Below are 13,059 nucleotides of genomic sequence, written 5' to 3'. Positions count from 1 at the left end.
CTAAATTATAAAATTCAGGAACATACAAAGTGGGTTGGTAACAGTGACAGATTTAGGGAATGGAAAACAAGATAGGAACTTAGTACTGATTTTGAGCAGGAAGTTCATAAATTAGTCTCATAAATCTAGGCCAACAAAAGGCAGGTTTAAATTTAGGAGCATAACTTTTATTCCCCTAGTCTTAAAATGAGTTTTCAGCTGAAAATTTAGGGGCCCTTTTACTAAGCTGCGGTAAACATCAATGCATGCTAATTATAAGATAAAAGGCTCTACCGTGCTAAAAAATAGAAAATATTTTTAGCACTGGGGACGGGTAAAAGGCTGTCTCTTTTTTTGAAAAGAAATGACTGTTTGATAAGTGAACCAATTACTATACAGCCATTTCAGGTGGGAGCACTTACCGCCAATCATTGAGGTTGTGGTAAGGAACCCTGTGATAACCCAGCGGTAATCGGGTAGCATGTAGCACTGCCTGATTACCGCCAGGTAAACAACAATGCTATAAAAATAGAAAATATTTTTGTGGCACCGGAAATGGTACAAGCTGTATGTTGGAAGTACCGCAGTGCTGCTGTGTAGTCCGATGGTACACCCTGGTTGGCACGAATAAGCCTGCTGTGGGCTTACCACTGCTTAGTAAAAGGGCCCCATTGTATATTATTCATAATCTACTTATTCAGTTCACAACATTATTGTCAGGTGAGTAACATTGGACTGTATAGTTACTCACCTGGAAAGAGAGAAAATGACAACTACATAAAGAAATTAATATGCTCTTAAGAATGGGGGAGTAACATGATAATTGATGTAATTAGGGCTATTCAGCTTTTCCAACTCATCTGAATCCTTTTCAAATGTAAGCTACAAGTCTTTTTACTGACCTGACTGGATTTAATTATGCCTGCAGGAAATTTTAAAATTAGTTCAGAGTCCTTTGCTTGAAAACGGCAACAGTTTGTGAACTGGAAAAGTACTAGTACAGTTTACAGGAAGTTGTGATCAGGCCTCACTTTCAAACAATAAATTCCTCAATAGGAGAGATACAGGGGTCCTTTTACTAAGCTGTGTAAGCGTCTATGCGCACCCAACATGTGCCAAAATGGAGTTAAAGCACTGCTACCACGTGGCTCTTGTGGTAATTTCATTTTTAGCACTGGTCCGATATGAGCATCTGAAAAATAATAATTATTTTTGGTCGCATGTATCGGACGCGTGTCAAGTGGCATTTGGTGTGTAGGTCATTACTGTTGGAATGTAATTGTATTTTACATGCATTGCCTGTCACCTATTATTTCTCTGTGATTACTCTGTGACCTCTGATGTGAATTACTTAGAGAGGTCACACAGCTATGCAACTTCCTGTGGGGGTTAGACACAGCACATGCAGCACATGGAGCTCATGATCTCTCCTAACCTGAGAGGATCTATGGTGGTGTGAGCATCCATTACCATCTAAGCACATGGAAGGAGCTGATAATACAAATGTATAATAATATGTATATATAAGCCTGTCTGATTATAATCTAACTACAAACTGTGAGTAAACAGATGTTTTGTTACTTCAACTTTAAAGTGACTCAGCAGTGAATTATTCAGGGGTGAATGAGAGAGAGATGAAGAAAGAAATTAACATTTCTAAAGCTGAAGCTGTGTGTACTAAAATCTGCTAATTATTTACTACAAATAATCCAACAAAAGGGTTATGGGCCCAGGGCTCAGGAATTGAAAAAGAAGAGAAATATTACCAGGCAGAAAAAAAGGCCACATTTTTCTCTTAAGTTTTAAAGGAAAGATTCAGTCTGTCTCTCTCTCCCCCCACACAGCAGACAGAAGGCTAAGAAAATGGCTGAGGGAAGAAATTCACCATTTTTCTATTCTCTCAAGGTGCCTAAATTAACTGAGTTTAATTATCAGCAGTGGGAACTAAGATTCATATGTCTCCTTCGAGCAAAAAGATTAGATATATGCTTAGACCAAGACAGAACAGCTGAAAATATGGCTGAATGGGACAATGCAAACTATTATGTGAAGTGCATGCTTTTGGAAGCTCTCTCAGAGAAACAAGCCATATTAGTGGAGGGAAAAGATACACCAAAGGACATTTTATATAAACTGAGAACTATGTATGCAACTACATATGCAAAGCAGCAACCAATTTGGTTGGCAGAGTTGAATGAAACCAAATTAAGGGATAAAAGTAAATGTAATGATCACATTATGTATCTTATGTCTTCATTTCAAAAGCTAGAACTTTCTGGAATTCCCATGTGTGATGCATTGAAAAGAGCATTTCTTTTTACCTCACTATCAAAGAAGTTTGATGTTTTTAGGTCTGTAAATGAGGCCATTGAAGGGCAATCTTTTGAACAGGCAACATCAAAACTAAGGCAGGAATGCATAATAAATGATTCTGAGGAGATGTGTTCTCAAAGTCAGTCAGAGAGAAATGAAACAAATTTCTTGGCAAAGAACAGAGGAAGGCGGAGCTATGGGAAAACTCCACCCAAGGGCAAGCTGATTTGCTACTCATGTGGAAAGGAGGGACATGTATCTAAATGGTGTAAGGAAACACAAAACACTCCCTCTAGCTCACCTAAGCCAATGGAACTAAAGAATTTTCAAACCAGGAAATGTATGAAGGACAAAGATAAACACAAGGGCTTTCTAATGGCAGAAAAATCTTTGACTATGGTAAATAATAATTCAAATGAAAGTACTTGGATTTTGGATTCGGGGAGCACATGCCATTTAACCAATTGTAAGAATTTCTTTCAGGAAATGTGTCCAGAGGAAGGTATTCTTAAAACTGCAAACGCAGGGACTGCTAAGATCCAAGCAAAAGGTATTGGATTCTTAAAATGCAAAGTGTCTAATGAAGTTAAAGAAATTCCTGTAAGTGATGTCTTGTATATTCCCCAAGCAGTTTGCAATATGCTTAGTGTATCTACATTAGATAAGAAGGGATTTGTGATTCATTTTGAAAATAGTAAGTGCACAATCTCTAAAAATGATGAAGTGTATGCTGAAGCTTTTATGCATAATGATGTTTATAAGCTGAACATTTCAGGTGAAGCCTCACATATGGCGCAAGTAAGGAAGAATGATGGTAAATGTAGTCTGGAAATCTGGCATCGCCGCCTGGGACATCGTGATTCTAAGGTGATCCAGGATCTTTACAGTAAGCAACTGGCCACCGGCATTCAGATAAGTGCAGATGCTGGTAAAATGGAGAAATGCATAGACTGTGTTACTCAAAAAGGTGTGAGACCCTCATTTCCTGCATACACAGGAAATAGGAGTAATAAAGTACTGGACTTAATACACAGTGACTTATGTGGACCGTTTAATATCCCATCATTGGGAAATAACAGATTTGTGCTAATATTCTTGGATGATTTCTCTAGATATTGTGTGGCCTATTTGCTGAAAGAGAAAAGTCAAGTCACAGACATGCTGAAGAAATACGTAGCCATGGTGAGCAATAAATTTGAAAGAAAACCAAAGGTTCTTCAGACCGACAATGGTGGTGAGTTCACTTCACAAAGCATGCGCACATTTCTAGAACAAGAAGGCATTCAACATATCACAACAGTAGCTTACACACCAGAGCAAAATTCTGTTGCAGAGAGAAAATTTAGGTCACTTGTGGAAATGACCAGATGTATGCTGTCAGATAGCAATCTCCCTAAAAGACTATGGGGGGAAGCCATTCTCACAGCAGTGTACCTACAAAACAGAATGCCAACTAAAGGCGCTGAGCGCACACCACATGAGACATGGCATGGTAGGAAGCCAAACCTGTCACACATAAGAACATTTGGAAGTACAGCATATGCTCATGTACCAAAGCAAAGAAGGCATAAGCTGGATTCCACAACAGAAAGGGGCATTTTAGTTGGCTATGCTCCAGGACACAAAGGATATAGAATTTTGAATCTGAAAACTGGCATTGTTGGCATAAGACATGTTACATATTTTGATGAAAACAAAAGGGTTGATAAAGGCTGGATTATCCCAGATGAGCCTTATCATCCAGAATATGAAACTAGAACCATAATAGACATGCCAGTGTATATAAATGCCATACCAAGGCAGATGTCTGAAAGCAACTCATCTGTATCTAACGAGGAACAGGCAGAGGAAGCAGACACAGAAAGGATCATTGAAGAAGACAGTACAGTTGGAGAAGGGGAATCAATTGGAGAAGAACTCTCAGATTTAGAGGATGCGGAAAGGTCAGACCAACCTGTTGTCAGACGCTCATCCAGGGAAAACAAAGGTGTTCCACCCCCAAGACTGTCTTACCTAACAAAGTCAGCAGAAGCTCAAGAGCCCTTAACATGGGATGAGATTGAGAAAATGCCAGCAGAAGAAGCTGCTGAATGGCATAAAGCTGCACAAGAAGAAATTGATGCATTGGATAAAAATAATACTTGGATTCTTACAAAATTACCTCCTGGCAAGAAAGCTATAGGATGCAAATGGGTATTCAAGTTAAAAAGGAATGCACAAGGAAAAGTGGAAAGGTATAAAGCCAGATTAGTCGCAAAGGGATATCTTCAAAAATATGGAGAAGATTTTGATGAAGTGTTTGCACCTGTAGTGAAACACACGACAATCAGAACACTTCTGAGCATTGCAGTCTCAAAAGGCATGCAAGTCAACCACATTGATGTGAAAACAGCGTTTCTTCACGGAGATATAACTGAAGACTTGTACATGGAACAACCAACAGGTTTCATAAATACAAAACAAAGACAGCTAGTGTGTAAATTAAACAAAGGTCTTTATGGATTAAAGCAAAGTGCAAAATGTTGGAATGATAAATTGCATGAAATATGACAAATTTAGGATTTAAGCAAGGTGAAGCAGATAAATGCTTGTACACTAGGTGCAGAAATGGACAATATGCATACATTTTAGCTTTTGTTGATGATCTGCTCATTGCAAGCAAAAGTGAGCAAGAGTACAAGGACATTGTAAAGTGTTTAAACCAGAATGTTGAGATAAAAGAACTTGGAAATGTGTCATACTATCTTGGTATAGAAATTGAGAAACAAAATGATGGTTCTTATCTTCTAAGCCAGAAGCAGAAAATAAATGAGCTTATTGAAAGTTTAGGTATGCAAGATGCCCAAGTTGTAAGCACTCCCATGATCACTGATTTTCTGAAGGATGAAACAGTAAGAGAACCTTTACCAGATAACATCCAATATAGATCAGCCATAGGTAAGCTTTTATATCTAGCTACCACATACAGGGCTGATATAGCAAATGCAGTAGGAATTTTGAGCAGAAGGGTCAGCTCACCTACCAAATCAGATTGGACTGCAATTAAAAGGATGGTAAGGTATTTAAAGGGTACCATTGATTGTAAATTAAAGATTTCAGCCAATAGTAATCCAAAACTAATATGTTACTGTGATTCAGATTGGGCAGGGGATCATTCTGATTATAAATCCACAAGTGGATATGTGTTTATGTATGGAAATGTACACATTTCATGGGCCAGTCATAAACAAAGTATTGTGAGTTTGTCTTCTACAGAAGCTGAATATGTGGCAGTATCGGAAGCGTGCAGAGAACTGATGTGGATTGAAAAACTTTTGCTGGATTTCGGAATAGCTGAAAAGAGACCAATCCAGATAATGGAAGATAATCAGAGCTGCATCCGACTGTCACAGAATGACAAGGTTCAGTCACGCACCAAGCACATCGCAACGAAATACCACAACGTGCGAGAGTTGGTGAAAGAAGGGGTCATCAGTCTACACTATTGTCACACCAGTGAGATGACAGCTGACATCATGACCAAACCGTTACCCAGAGAACATTTTGTGAATCTGCGTATAAAGCTTGGACTTTGTATGAATAAATAATTGCATGACAGTTATGCATGAGAAGGGGTTTGTTGGAATGTAATTGTATTTTACATGCATTGCCTGTCACCTATTATTTCTCTGTGATTACTCTGTGACCTCTGATGTGAATTACTTAGAGAGGTCACACAGCTATGCAACTTCCTGTGGGGGTTAGACACAGCACATGCAGCACATGGAGCTCATGATCTCTCCTAACCTGAGAGGATCTATGGTGGTGTGAGCATCCATTACCATCTAAGCACATGGAAGGAGCTGATAATACAAATGTATAATAATATGTATATATAAGCCTGTCTGATTATAATCTAACTACAAACTGTGAGTAAACAGATGTTTTGTTACTTCAACTTTAAAGTGACTCAGCAGTGAATTATTCAGGGGTGAATGAGAGAGAGATGAAGAAAGAAATTAACATTTCTAAAGCTGAAGCTGTGTGTACTAAAATCTGCTAATTATTTACTACAAATAATCCAACAATTACCGCCCAGTTACTGGGCCAGTCTTTACCAATAGGTCAATGGCTGGTGACAAGATCTCAGACCCAAAATGAATGCACTGCAATTTTGATTTTTCCGCACATCCATTTTCGTCAAAAATAAAAGAAAGGCATTTTTTTGTAGGTGCGCTAAAAATAATTCTGCATGTGCCCAAAACAAGCGTCTACACTACTGCAGGCCATTTTTCAGCATACCTTAGTAATAGGACCCCACAATTAGCTTACTCTAATTCCGGGCAAAATAAATGCAGAAAATTTAGAAAGCATCATGAAGATAAGCCTTAAAATAGAGAATACCATTGACGATAACCCTATTACAATATAAACTTAACATCACTTTATATTACATGGGACTTATAGACTGCCAACTATCTGATTAGGATTTGAAGCAGGATATAAAAGAATAAAAACTGATACAATTATCAGGAATTACAATTTTAAAATATTGACACAGTGACTCCAAGTCTGATCGTGCTTCCGTCTCACAGGAAGAGGAATTGTCCCTCGCGGGATCTGCAGCCCCAGTGCTGGAGCGTCCCTGATGACATTAGACACAGAAGATGGGATTTAAACCAGCCTGCTCTCTGTCCTGATGCTCTCGTGTTGAAGCTGCCCTAGCTGCTACTGCCACCTGAGGGTTCCAAGACTTTGTTCCAGCTTTATTCTGGGGCATGCGTTACAACTTTGGTACCTTGTCTGTATTGTGTGTGTCAGTTCCAGTAGCCTTTTGCCTCTTGCCTGTATGGGTTCCAACCGCCTTGTGTGTCCTGTATGTGTGGGTTGCTGTGCAGCTGTCCACTGCTTGCATGACTGGGTTCGAGCCTTGATTTGCCTTGCTTGTATGTGTGGGTTCCTGTACAGCCCTCCACTGCTTGCATGAGTGGGTTCCAGCCTTGTTTTGCCTTGCTTGTATGTGTGGGTTCCTGTGCAGCATCTTGCTGCTTGTGTGTTTGTGTTCCTGTATTACACTTCACCTCATGTGTGTGAAGGTTCCAGTTCGTCCTTGCGACCTGTTCAGTGGGCTCCTATTCTGTTTGACTTTCTTAAGTCTTCGTATTCCAGTTCCAGCATTGCAACTTGTGGGATTGGATCCTATTGCCCTCTGTGTTTTGTCTTTACCTGGCTGTCTGCAGTCGCTTCCCTTGTTTGCTTAAGGGGATTCAGTCTCTCGTAGTTTCCTACTACAAACCAAGGTCTCACAAAATTGTCTAGGACAGTTTTCAACACAACTGTTGTACTAGGTTATGTGTTGTGGGGCTTTTTGTGAAGCAATAGTCCCATTTTGTTCTTTTTCTTTCATTTATAGTGGGGGCTGTTGTAATTGCCACTACTTGGAGAGACGTTTTCATTAATTTTTTTGAATTTTTCATTTTTCAAAATTTATTTTGATGTAGCAGACATTAGAGTAGACTCTTCTGAAATACTGCAGTTTGGTTTGGGTTTATTCGAAGATTTTGATACTGTATAGTGGACTCCCTAACTGTCCCATGTTTTGATTGAGAAAGAGGTTTTTTTTTAACTACCCGGTTTTCTCCTTAAGGTGGATTCTTTTTTCCTTTTTCCATGATCAACAAGAACCAATGATATTACCCTATTTCCTTTGAAAACTAGTGGATTTGCTAGTACTTGTGGTACTTTCCCTACTGGGAAGTTTGAGGCTCTGTTTGCTAAGTATTAATTCACTATTTCCATTGTAAAATTAGTGGGATGGCGATGGAACCTATTATACAGCATTATAGGCTTGTTTTTTTTTAGTGTTCTGTAAATAGCAGTTTGAAGTTCCCCTTTTTTCGATATTGAGATTAGAATTTAAAACGTACAGTATCATTACACTCAACATGCATCACAAAATTTGGACTGCTACAATGTAGTACCTAATCATAAATAGATACATAATTTTCTTCATACCACTGAAATTACAACTCAAGATATACCACTTCTGAGAAGGAAAGGCCTGAACAAAAAAAATTGTACTTTCAATGCTTTTTCTAAAATGCTGCAAAGTTGTACTGAAATGTAGATAACCAGGTCAGTGGTTCTCAATCCTGGTCCTGGAGGCATTCCAGTCAATCAGGTTTTCAGGATATCCACAATGAATATTCATTAGATAGATTTGCATGCAGTAGAGGCAGTGCATGCAAATCTCTCTTATGAATATTGATTCTGGGTATCTTGAAAACCTGAGAAGCTGGGGTGCCTCTAGAATCAGATTTGGGACCCACTGAACCGGGTAGTGTATTCTACAACACTGGCAACTTAATTGAAAATGAGGCATTTCTGGTCTCTGATAGTGAATGTTTACCAGTAATGACAGAACAAGTTGACATAATCCATCATTATACTAATGCCCTTGTTGGTCTATACAACTATATGGCCTGTGGTACAGCTGAGAAAATAGCTTTGTACACAAGTGTCAAAACTTTATAATCAATCTTATAGTCCACTGGCAACCAATGTAGTTATCTCAACCCAGGTGTAATATGCTCAAATTTTCCTCTACACAAGCTTAACTTTACTGCAGTGTTCTGTATAGCTTGCAAGGCCTTAGAGATTCCTAAGTGCAGTGCATTACAATAATCTAGTTTTGTCAAAAAACAACATTTGCACCACCATTCAAATTTCATATTTTGTCAACATAAGTTTCAACCTACTAAGTAATCTCATTTGAAAAAAAGATCCAAAATCCCATCTAAATATGTCACTTGTTGTTGAATGCTCAGCAGTTCCCCATATTTTCTAACACTGGAAAAAATTGTTCATCAATTATTGAATAGGCTTCAATTGCTATCGGTACAAGGAAGGTGTTGTGCTTTAAAATTTGAAGGTTGCCAATTTACAGAATGCAGGTTGGATGGTCTGAGTTATAAATGGAAAGGGGTTGAGGTGAGGAGAGAAGGATTTTAGGGTTAGTAGTAACAACAGATAGGGGCGTCAGCCTTCTCCACCCCCTTTTATATTTTGTGTGTACTTTATATTGAATTAGGGGTTGTAATAGTGTAACATGATAGAGAGTTTGAAGCTGTTGTAGTGGGAAAGCACCAGAATCTGATGATAAATATGTTTGACTATGTGTGGGCATGGGTCTTACTGCCGTTACTGCATAATGATGAAGGGATATCCAGGTGGTTCTCTCATCTTGAGGGGTTATGTGGCATAGTCATCAGAATGTTAGCCCATAGTTTCTCAGTCAATGATAGGGAGGTGCCAGGAAAAGTGCAGCATGGGTCTAATAGGGGGTTGAATGTTTGTAGTAGGTGTGAGGGTTCTGCTTAAATTTTATTTATTTATTTGTTACATTTGTACCCCACACTTTCCCACTCATGGCAGGCTCAATGCAGCAGGCAATGGAGGGTTAAGTGACTTGCCCAGAGTCACAAGGAGCTGCCTGTGCCAGGAATCGAACTCAGTTCCTCAGGACCAAAGTCCACCAACCTAACCACTAGGCCACTCCTCCACTTAAATGGCAGTATGGTGAGTAATTGTCTTCAGGCCACAGATTGCAGCTGATAATCATTTGTGAAAAAGGTATTGAGGCCCAGGTGAAGTTTTTTTTTAATTTATTTACTCTTTTATATTATTTATTTATCAAACTTTCAATAAAAACACCCAAGTATGTATATCTGTAAAGCAATAAAGAAGAAAGGTATGAAATATAATCTTTAAATCAGATTCAGATTAAAGGAAATTGAAACTAAGAATATTGCTCTACACCTAAAGTTCACAAATGGAGCAGAACAAGATTATTAAAGAGAATTAAAGAAAAATAAACATTCAGAATTAAGAAGTTAACACTACCCAGGCTATAATAGAATATTAGACAACAGTTTTAGATCCTGGAAGAGATGTCCTAATCCCTACTTCAGAAGAGGAAGAAATTGAACTTTTATCAAACAAAAAGAAAGTTAGCTGTGATGGTTCATAAGCAATATACTTCATATTGTTTTCCCATGATACACTTTCGCAAGGAAATTTTTAATAGTACCGATCCCTTATTTCAAGGGCTACATGTACAGGAGCAAAAATTGATGACATCATGATTGAACGAATCTAGCCACATCCAAAACTTTTTGTACCACAAAAACATATATCCAGACACACGCACACACACTTTGTGGAATAACAATGTATTAGTATTAATACATAAAATAACTTTATATAAACATGGATTGGACCCTACTAAATATTGCCCTGTATATTTACATGTTTCCACTGATTCTAAATACAAACCGAGCTAGCGATTCCTGACTCGGCAATGCTGACAAAGCCCACTAGCGTGGTTTGATAAAAGAGGACATAAATGCCTTGATTGAATGCTGAGTATTTATGTTTATATAATCACACTAGCAAGGTGTGAATAATAAAAGTATTATAGTACACAACAAACCTTTTCAAAAATCAGATTTAATCACTCATAATAATCCACTACAACAAATGAGTAAAGGTGTAAGCTATTATTCTCTGTCTTTAAATTCTTTGTTTCTGTCTCACTACCTGGTTCTTGACTTTATCATAGATGTAGTTTGTCAGATTCAGTTGGTTGGAGAAGGGGGGTAGGAAGACGGCAAAATAGAGATTTGTTTCATGGAAGAAGAGGTGTATTTTCTTTCCCCTTTCCCCAATTCAGATTCAAAGTTAATTACCAGGGGTGGGCACACTCCCCCCCTCCTACCCAGGCCTGATTATCACTCTTTGTTTCATTCTGTTCCCTCAGCTTTTTCACCCTTTCTGCTTCTCCAAAGTCCTTCTCTCTCTCCACAGAACTCCCTTCTTTCCCCAGTACTCCAGCAAAATGCCTGACCACATGTCATAGGTAGTTCCTGGACAATGTCTCCAAATAGGTTGTATATTTCATGACAGGAATGAAGCTCAGACTCTCAGATGTACTGTTAAGGTTATCTCAGCACTTGCACTGTGTCCAAGAGATCCTCCTTCTAAAGTTTATAAGGTCTAGTATCTACAAGTAAGTTATCATGTTGTGCTTGGAAATTTCTTGGTGGTAAGAGGTATTGGAAATACCTCTGTATCTTCCTGCTACATTTTCTTGGTTTCTGATTCCATTTTTTTCATTTTAGAAAAACACAACACAATGTTTGACTTTCCTGCATCAAGCTTATTATTGGTGGAAATGGGAATATCTCAGGTGATCAAAACATGTTTATTCTCAACAATTCTGTCATGGTAATAATCCTATTATTTTTCATTTCACACACTTATTTCATTTTATGCATTTTCCAGTTGATGAGATGTGGTACCTTAATTTCCCTTTATGTTTGGAACCTGCTTGTCTATAGACCACTATCCCTTGCTGCAATTACCAGTCTTTCTTCAATAGGTTTATGTACACCTCTCCTTAACCATCAGATTTTGATGTATTTATGGTTTCTGAAGACACTCACTATATTCTCCATAACATTGGCACTCACTCTTCCCCATTTTTCACAGCAATTATATTCCCCGTCAGTAAGAAATCATCACACAGATACAAATATTTACAAATTACTGTGAAAACGCATTGGCCACGACATTATTAAAGAAAAAACCAAAGGAACTCATGCAACATATAATTAGCATATCTGTATAGACATGTAACAAAAGATAAACTGCCCAAAGTGGTCTATTACACCCTCCCCCTCTCCCGATGGCTAGTTAAAAAGGAACTAGTTCCCAACTTAATCATAACAACAAAACAGTGATATTAGTTATAACATGACCCGTGGTGTCACCGAGTTACACCACATAATAGGATGACCTGCGGTGCTGCTAAGACACACTAACCCTCATGATGGGGTCACCCCTGAGAATTTGAACCCCAAGTACAATATGCATTTTTTTACATTTGTTTTATTTTCATGACCGCTTCTAGTGATTCAACCTACAACCCCACACCAAAGTTCAACTTCCCCTTTGCAGCAGTGTCCTCCCCCTTTTCCAGTGCCAAGTAAGTGCAACAGACAAAAAAGTCCCCTTCACAAGCTATTCCCCAATCCCTGCACCACATCACCCCCTACTGAAATTTCTCCCCCACACAAACACACAAGGAGGAGGGTGGGAGGGATTAAAATGTATAGCCAACACTTCCTACTAGACCCACCAACCAACCCCTTTCACATAACCCTAAATGTTCTCGTTGCCCACTAAAATTGCTTTCATTGTGCCTGTCTCACACTCCTTAACCCCTCCCTCATTAGACCAGCAATGCAGCATCTTAGCTAACGATTAACCACCGACTCTCTATTTCTGTTGCTACCCTCTTTGCCTGCCCTTATTTCTCAAATCTCGCTTTTTCACTCTGTACTTTGTTAATACACCTCCCCCTTCCTCCACAATACCCCCAGCTCCCCCATTCTTTTTACCCTCCTCAGAAGGTGTCTAGGCCTTGCATGATATTATCAGCCCTGCAACTTTAATTCTGAGGGCTCTCTTTTCATTGCATTTAGCCAATTCTTTCTCCTTTTTTGCTAGCCTGGTTCTGTGAAGGGTCTTTATTGTTGGTGCTCTAATAAAGTGATTTTATCTGCAACTCCCAGCCTGAGAGCTATGTGGCATCCTCTACTTCTTTGGTGTCTCCCTGCTTCTATACATTTTGAGTATTTAGGACAGTTGTAGCATTTAGTCTGCCTGTATGCCTACAATTGAAGCTCTATATATGTAATATTTTTCTATAGGGCCAATACTAGTGGG

Source organism: Microcaecilia unicolor, chromosome 5, assembly GCF_901765095.1.
Source record: "Microcaecilia unicolor chromosome 5, aMicUni1.1, whole genome shotgun sequence".
Lineage (NCBI taxonomy): Eukaryota > Metazoa > Chordata > Amphibia > Gymnophiona > Siphonopidae > Microcaecilia > Microcaecilia unicolor.
This window is presented reverse-complemented; position numbering follows the sequence as displayed.